Genomic DNA, 7,275 nt, shown 5'->3' with positions numbered 1-7,275 from the left:
GTGAAGCGGACTACGGAGCCAGCCAAAAGCGCGGGGCTTACAAAATTATTTTGCCGCAGTGGCGGGGGCGAAAACCCTAACGTGACGGACGAGTGCGAGGAGGGAAAAAAAAAGTAAATATCATCAACCTATCTTTTGAGGCATATGTGTGTAAATAAAAACCACGGTTACTGTAATTTAAACCTTATATTTTGAAACAAAAGTTTCCAGGTCCACGAGTTTATGTAAAATACTCGCTTTATATTTTTCATATGACGTCGTCGATTATTCATCTTATTCAAAGAATATATAATTATTAATTACATTTTTATAATATGATTATTATTGTAGTAATTTTAATATGTTTTATAATTTTTCATATTTGGATATAAATTTTGAATAAGACAAATGTTTAAACGTAGACCTAAAAATCAATGGCATCGCATAAAAAATACAGAGAGAGTAGTTATTGCCATTATGATATATAGTATTTAATATACATCCTTTTCACATAATTTATCTTATTTCTTGTTGTCGCAATGCATAATTATAAAATTTATCATAATCCTCACGGTTAATACTAATGAGAGATTAACCAATTTTATATAAAAAAATTGTACTATCTATAATATAACTAGCATATGTTGAAAATATAACTAAAGTAATGTATATATATAATTAGAAATGTCTCGTACTATTTGTTAAAAGAAATTTACTCAAATAGAAAAGAAAAAAATCGCATCTGAGTGGGCCTGGGCCGTTTGTTAGATGGCCTGGGCTAGTGGGCCTGAAAGGCATGGCCCACATCCAGCTTTTGGTACATAGGCTGGGCCTGTGGTAGGGAAACATCCATTCGCTCGCTCGCTCGCACGCAGCTCGACGTCGCCGCCGCGTCCTCAACCTCGTCGTCGCCGCCGTCGAGCCATTGACCGAGCGGCCGGTGGCCTGGAAGCTGCGGGAGACAAGGGGCGCGAGGATGATCTACCGCAACTGGTCGCTGCTCTCCTCTACCGTCGTCATCTGGGGCGGCGTCGCCACCGCCGGCCTCGCCGGGATCTTCCTCTTCGGCGGCAAGGTACCCCCTGAATCCCACCCAGTCCCTCCCCCATGGGATGCCCCCCCCCACCCCACCCCGGTGGATTGTTGCCTCGCGTCTGTATCTATCGATGCGTTTTCTCTTCGTGGATTTGTTGGTGTATCCGGTGGATCCGGCGTGAAGTGGCCGGTAGGTAGGAAGTCTAGGTTTTGGGGGCAGATTTTTTTTGTTCTAGAGCTTGATTGTGTCAACTGTAGAATGTTTAATTGTAACTTCCATGAGGAATCACTAGCAGGACGTCGGAGACAAATCACTAGCAGGACACGTAAATGAAATGAACAACAAGAAGTGTAGAAAAAATGACGTTAAATCTGCAACTTGATTAAATCAAATCGACAACAGTTCAAACCGACAAAACACAAGTACTCAGAACTGAAATTCCACACTGAAACGTTCTGATGAGCACACGTTGATCATACTAAGCATCAGATTGCTCAGGATTCCAACCTTTTAACTTCCTTCTTCAACCACAAGTCATGGTGCCAGCCTGCACGGCTGCGCTGGTGGTAGGCGTGGCACAAAGGGGTGGAGTCAGTGGAGCAAAGCACCATGGATCTGGTTCCAGGGCAGAGCAGAGTTTGGCAGCGGTGGAACAGAGGCCAGGGCCAGAGGATCAAAGTGCAGCACAGTGGTGGCGGCTGCCTGGCGAAGCGGAAGGTTATTGTTGCTCCCTGTGACCTCAAAAAGATAGCTCGAGACTGAGCAAACCAAGCCTGACTTTTGTTGGGAAAAAAAACATGGCTCTGGGAGGCCACACTTTCTTTCGGGCAGAATAGGCCAAAAACACCTGTAAATCTAGTGTGACGGCCCATCTAGGCATCTTTTTTGGATTCACCTGGTAAAAGCTTTCAGCCTGTATTTTTCATTGGTAATAGGCTGAAAATTAGGCTTTGAATCAGGACCTTAAGGCTACTAATGTGTGTTATTGACTGATGTTACTAGTAGAGTTTTTCTTTGGAACGTGCAGTGTAAGGTCATTAGACAGAAACCTAAAATTGCTGATGCATGTGGTTATCAGCAACCAATAATTGCTGATTTTAAGGCAGATAGTTAAGGATTATCATGTGGGTGGTTAAAGTACATCATTTCTTGGATTGACCACTGTTGTGAATTTTTTATTTGGGACGCTGTTGCATGATTTGGTGCCTTTTGGTTTGCACAACAACTTCTTTCATTCCTATTTCAAAAAAAAAAAACAACTTCTTTCATTCCAAGAACACGCAGCAGATTAGTTGTCTTAGAATGCCAGTAGTTGTTAGCCATTCGAGGGTAATAACATGCAATGTGAGCTTATGCCTGTATTCTTAATATCTGATATTATTTTGTATTTTTAATGGGAAACTTAATGGTTGGCTGTAAACCAGAGTATCTGGACGCTAAGAACCGTGAAATGTTAGATGTGCCAGTGCTTGGTAGTTCATTTATTCTATTTGGTTAATCCTCAGGTGTTGTTTTTCTTACATACCTGCAGCCCTGCCCTGTTATTGTTTAATGAATTAGCCTGGGATCAATAGCTTCAATTAGGATTTCTGGGGTCAAATGGCTGTGGTTCACAAATGGCCTCACTCACAAATTTAGTGTTTTATGTTTTCAGTCAAATATTAATCTATTTGCATGGAATATAAAAGATTGTGGAGCTCATGTTGGAATGGAGTTGCAATGCACTAGTTATACAAAACAATATACTTTTGTGCACAGTGTGATCTATTGACTATGCAAGAAGTGGATAAATCAACAGTCAAAGAACCTGTTCTATGAGTTCTGTTATGACATGAGAGGGCTTGTCATGCTTGCTGACATACAACACTCTTATTTGGGGGCTATGTGTAAATCAAGTTGGGAGTTAACTATGAGACAAATGCGAGGAGACTGGTATTCCTTGAAGCCTCTGCTTCTGGTTTCTCAGGCAATTTTTAGGAAACAGTATGTTACATTGTATTGTGGGAAGTATTTGTTCAGAAAGTGGTTAGTAGAAGCAATACTTGTAATAAGCATTCCCATATAGTGCTAGTCTTATAACCATGAAATGTGTAGATTGTAGGAGAATGTTTTTTCAGATCTAATCTACCAAAATAAACCATGCCTTTTCAAGTTCTCATGACTGAATTGTTAACTTGCTAGATTTCTCCATTTTGGTTGCTTGAGGCTGCAAAATTTCTGTTGTACTACCCCTGTCCAGTGGAATGGGTTGGAACTATATTAGTTAATGGATATGTTTTGGTGTATGCTGGTTGCCGATTCTACCAGTAGTATTAGATGTTACGTCTTGTTATCTATATCCAAAGTCTATCAATATGTTCATAACTTGACAAATTTCCCATGGTAACCAACCTGTTAATGCCAAATTGCTCTCAGCCACCTCTTCTTGCGGTGCCTTCTAGAACTGATCCAAGCTTGACTGCACAGTTGCATGTATTTTTTTTCAGCCTCTTTTTTGTTCAGTTTGGTCGCTAACAGGTATGCATTACTTGTGTTTGTTTACTCTTCATGGGAGGTATAACAATTTCTTGCATTCTGGCAGGAGAAATTCCAGAACTATCTTTCCCGTGAAGGCGAGAGGCTTAGGCAGCAGGACAGAGCAGCGATGGGCAAGAACTAGCGAAAGACCTAAGGCAATCTCGATGGCGCACCATGTGTATTTGGCATGCCATTTCAATCTGCACTAGAACTAAGTTTTCTCCTAGGGCTACCCCACCAATGGCTGGAACTATATCCACAATAAATCGCGATGGCCATGGCTGGAACTTGCAACGAGCTCTAGCTCTGGTTTCTGGCTGCTGTGCAGCATTTGTATAAATGATTGACGATTTCACTTTAGTCTCTGATACCCCTTGGTTTATCAAAGCTTTTTAATTGTGTTTTTATCAACTTCTTTTGGGGTACTCTGAAAATCTGAATTAATAAAGGTTGTTTCATTTGACGGGGACTCTGTATGTCGGCGCTTTGTACAGAATATGCGTGAAAAAGAATTAACAAAGCTTATCCAGTCAGACACAGCAAGTGTTTCACTATTCACTGCATAGCTTCAAGTAACATGCAGTGTGGCTTGGCTTGTTCCTGTTAACTCATGTGATTTTCTCTTGCGATGACTAGGTTAATATTCCGGTCTTCTGATGCAGTTTATCTTCGACCTTATCGAAATATCTCTACTACTTCACCTCACGGAAAAACTACCAGCACTTTAAAAAAAAGGAAAAAATCAAGTAATTTCTTTAAAAGAATGTTCCTTTTCTCTGTAATGCCCCTGTATATTGCTAGTATAAGCAAAAACCGATATCAGTAAGAAATAAGGATACCGGGTGCATGCTCTTTTATATAAAAAAAATCAAGTAGTTTCTTAAAAAAATTGTTTCACAACAAACAGAAAAATCAAGTGGTTTCTTAGGAAGAATGTTTTTTTTCTCTATCTATATGTTGCAATGCACGCCTATATTACTAATATAGGCAAAAACTGGTCTGAGTGAGTTTAAAGGATACTGGGTGCAGGGGTTTTCAGTATTCACCCAATTTGTTGAACAGGTTTTTGAGAACTTGAGTCATCAAGTTGGAAGCCATCAACCTAAAGCATGATACAAGTAGAATTTAGAGTACATTTCATAAAATTATAGGTTCTTCGACTAAATTATCATAAAACTATTGATTTAAAGTTATGTATCACAAAACATATTTATCTGCAAATTTCCTAGAAAACTATATATTTAAGATTTTTGTATCACAAAACTACAGACTTAGTGGTGAAACTTTTTAAAGAAATATAGGTTTTAGAGTTTCATTATTATCATTTTGATCATGTGATCAAATTGAATTTAAATATGTAGTTTTATGATGCAATATCTTAAATATATAGTTTTGTGGAAAAATGGTGTTTAGTATATAGTATTGTGATATACCAACTTAAATCTATAGTTTTGTGCTAGTTTGATGAAACTGTATGTAATTTTGTGAAACTTACTCTAGGAGAATTTACAGAACATTGTTGCTTGACATCACCATATTTTCACTTCTACTTATACTTATAAGCCAAAATTTGAATTTTTAATCTTAAATTTAGAGTAGATTTTGAGTTTTTCCATCGTGTTTTTGTTTTCAGCTTTGGCTTTTAAATCGCTAAAAACACGTATATAAAAATTTTTGTTGCAAATTAATTTTCATTTGCAAATATGACATCTGGATCTTTTTTAAGTCACCCCCTGAGATGGCAGAGGTCAATCAGCCTTGGGCAGAGGGGCATGGACTCCCTTATGGCATTACTAGAGGAGGCACTGTTCGAGCTAATACTCTATTGTGTCGTCTACTCCATTAACTTGTTTACAATATTAACATATTTACAAGACAAATCCATTAACTTATTTACAAGGCGAATCCTTAAAATGACATTTTCTCCACTATTATTATAACTATGTCGCAGTTTATATATAGATTCCTTTTAGAGTGCTCCATCTTACCTCCCTAGAGGAATCAATCTGAACCATTGAATTTATTTATTTATTTATTTATTTATTTATTTATTTTTACTTCCTAATGAATAAATCACAGTAAGAAAAGTAGTATTAAAGACCATAATTACTTTTTATAAATTCCAATCGCGCATGCATGATAAGTGTAAATGAATTATACTTTATAAAATAAAATAAAATTATAGATTTCAGATGTGAGAAATAAAATTCAAAAATTTCCAATTTTCAAATAGTTGAATTAACCATATGAACTTAAGTGAATATGGTATGAACAATGGTACTATACATTAATAATTGAACTGCACTAATCTAAAATCAAGTTTTAAAATTCTCATCCAAGATTTAAATGCATTTGATTGTGAAGATTTAAAATTTTTTTTTGTAGTAACCCTAATTTGGGGGAAAAACCATGCAGATTATTCCTAAATTATATATAATTCAATTGTTTTTAATTAAACCTTTTATAAATCAAGCATTTTACCATTATAATTTGGATACTGAAGTTCAATTCAATATATGGCATGATTTTTATTATATGCTTTTATGAATTTAATATCAAAATAAGGAAACATTGGTGTATTCCATATTATACTCCAATAATTACATTTAATAGAGTTTAAATAACAATAAATGATGCCTTACCACCTATGAGGTAAGAGCAACACTAGTCATTGGATCAAAAAATAATGGATGGTTAATAATAACTTGGTGTACCATAACAAATTCCTTTTTTATATATATTATAATATATATATATATATTAAATGTGTGTGTATATATATTATATGTATAATATATATGCCTTGCAAATGCACTTAGGGCACCACTTTGTACCACAAACAGCTGCATAAAACAAAAACAACGTGGATGGGATTTTGAATGAGGAATCAGGACTCATGAGTTTTCAAGTTCCTTAGGTTTTTAATACGCTTTTTGGCTAGTCCTTGTGAATCACTGCACTTCAAAGTGGAGAGAAGAGGAAGAATGAATGAGTCAAGCGCTATGTGAAAATGGGAGTGAACCCTTATTTACTTTATGTGTGTGCACACAGGCGAACACACATATGTGAGAGATGGTACATATACTTTTGGCTTCACTCCACCATGGCTCTCTCAATCCACTGGGCTACTAGCCCACTCTTTTCTCATGCTAGAGAGTAGAGAAGAGAATGGGTGGAGAGGGGGACTATGAAGACACGAAAGCACTTGCCTCTCATCCATGGCATTTGCTCTCCCTTTCCTATAGACAAACATCACATCCCCGCTCTTGCTCAAGGAGCTATTGTTGCTTGAGTTCATCGGTACTGAATCTCGACGAAGAGGAGGCAGTGGCACAGCAAACTGAAAGGTTAGGGGATTGCAGAAGAGCGAGTTTCTCCAACACCAGATCCAATTCTCAAAAAATGTTGGTTCGACCACCTGCTTCTTTGCCATGGGAAGAGAGCAAGAGAGAAAACTACTTGTGCCCCCCTAGGCACACCACCAACAATGAGGGGAGTGGTGTCAGCTAAGCGAGAGGAGAATGAGGGATAGTGGGGGGAGGCTACTCGAGGATGACTTGACAACCACTGAACCTCGTGTGCTGCCAATTGCCATTGTACCCAACCAAACTGCTCGGGCGGAGATGCAGCACACTTAATCAAACTCAACCAAGCACAATTTGCAGGTAGACTGTGGAGAATGGCTCGTCCTCTCTGCAGTATCTGACAAATGTGTTGTCTTCCTTCGGTCATTTTCCTCCAAT

The sequence above is a fragment of the Oryza brachyantha genome, chromosome 5 (genome assembly GCF_000231095.2).
Source record: "Oryza brachyantha chromosome 5, ObraRS2, whole genome shotgun sequence".
Taxonomy (NCBI): domain Eukaryota; kingdom Viridiplantae; phylum Streptophyta; class Magnoliopsida; order Poales; family Poaceae; genus Oryza; species Oryza brachyantha.
This window is presented reverse-complemented; position numbering follows the sequence as displayed.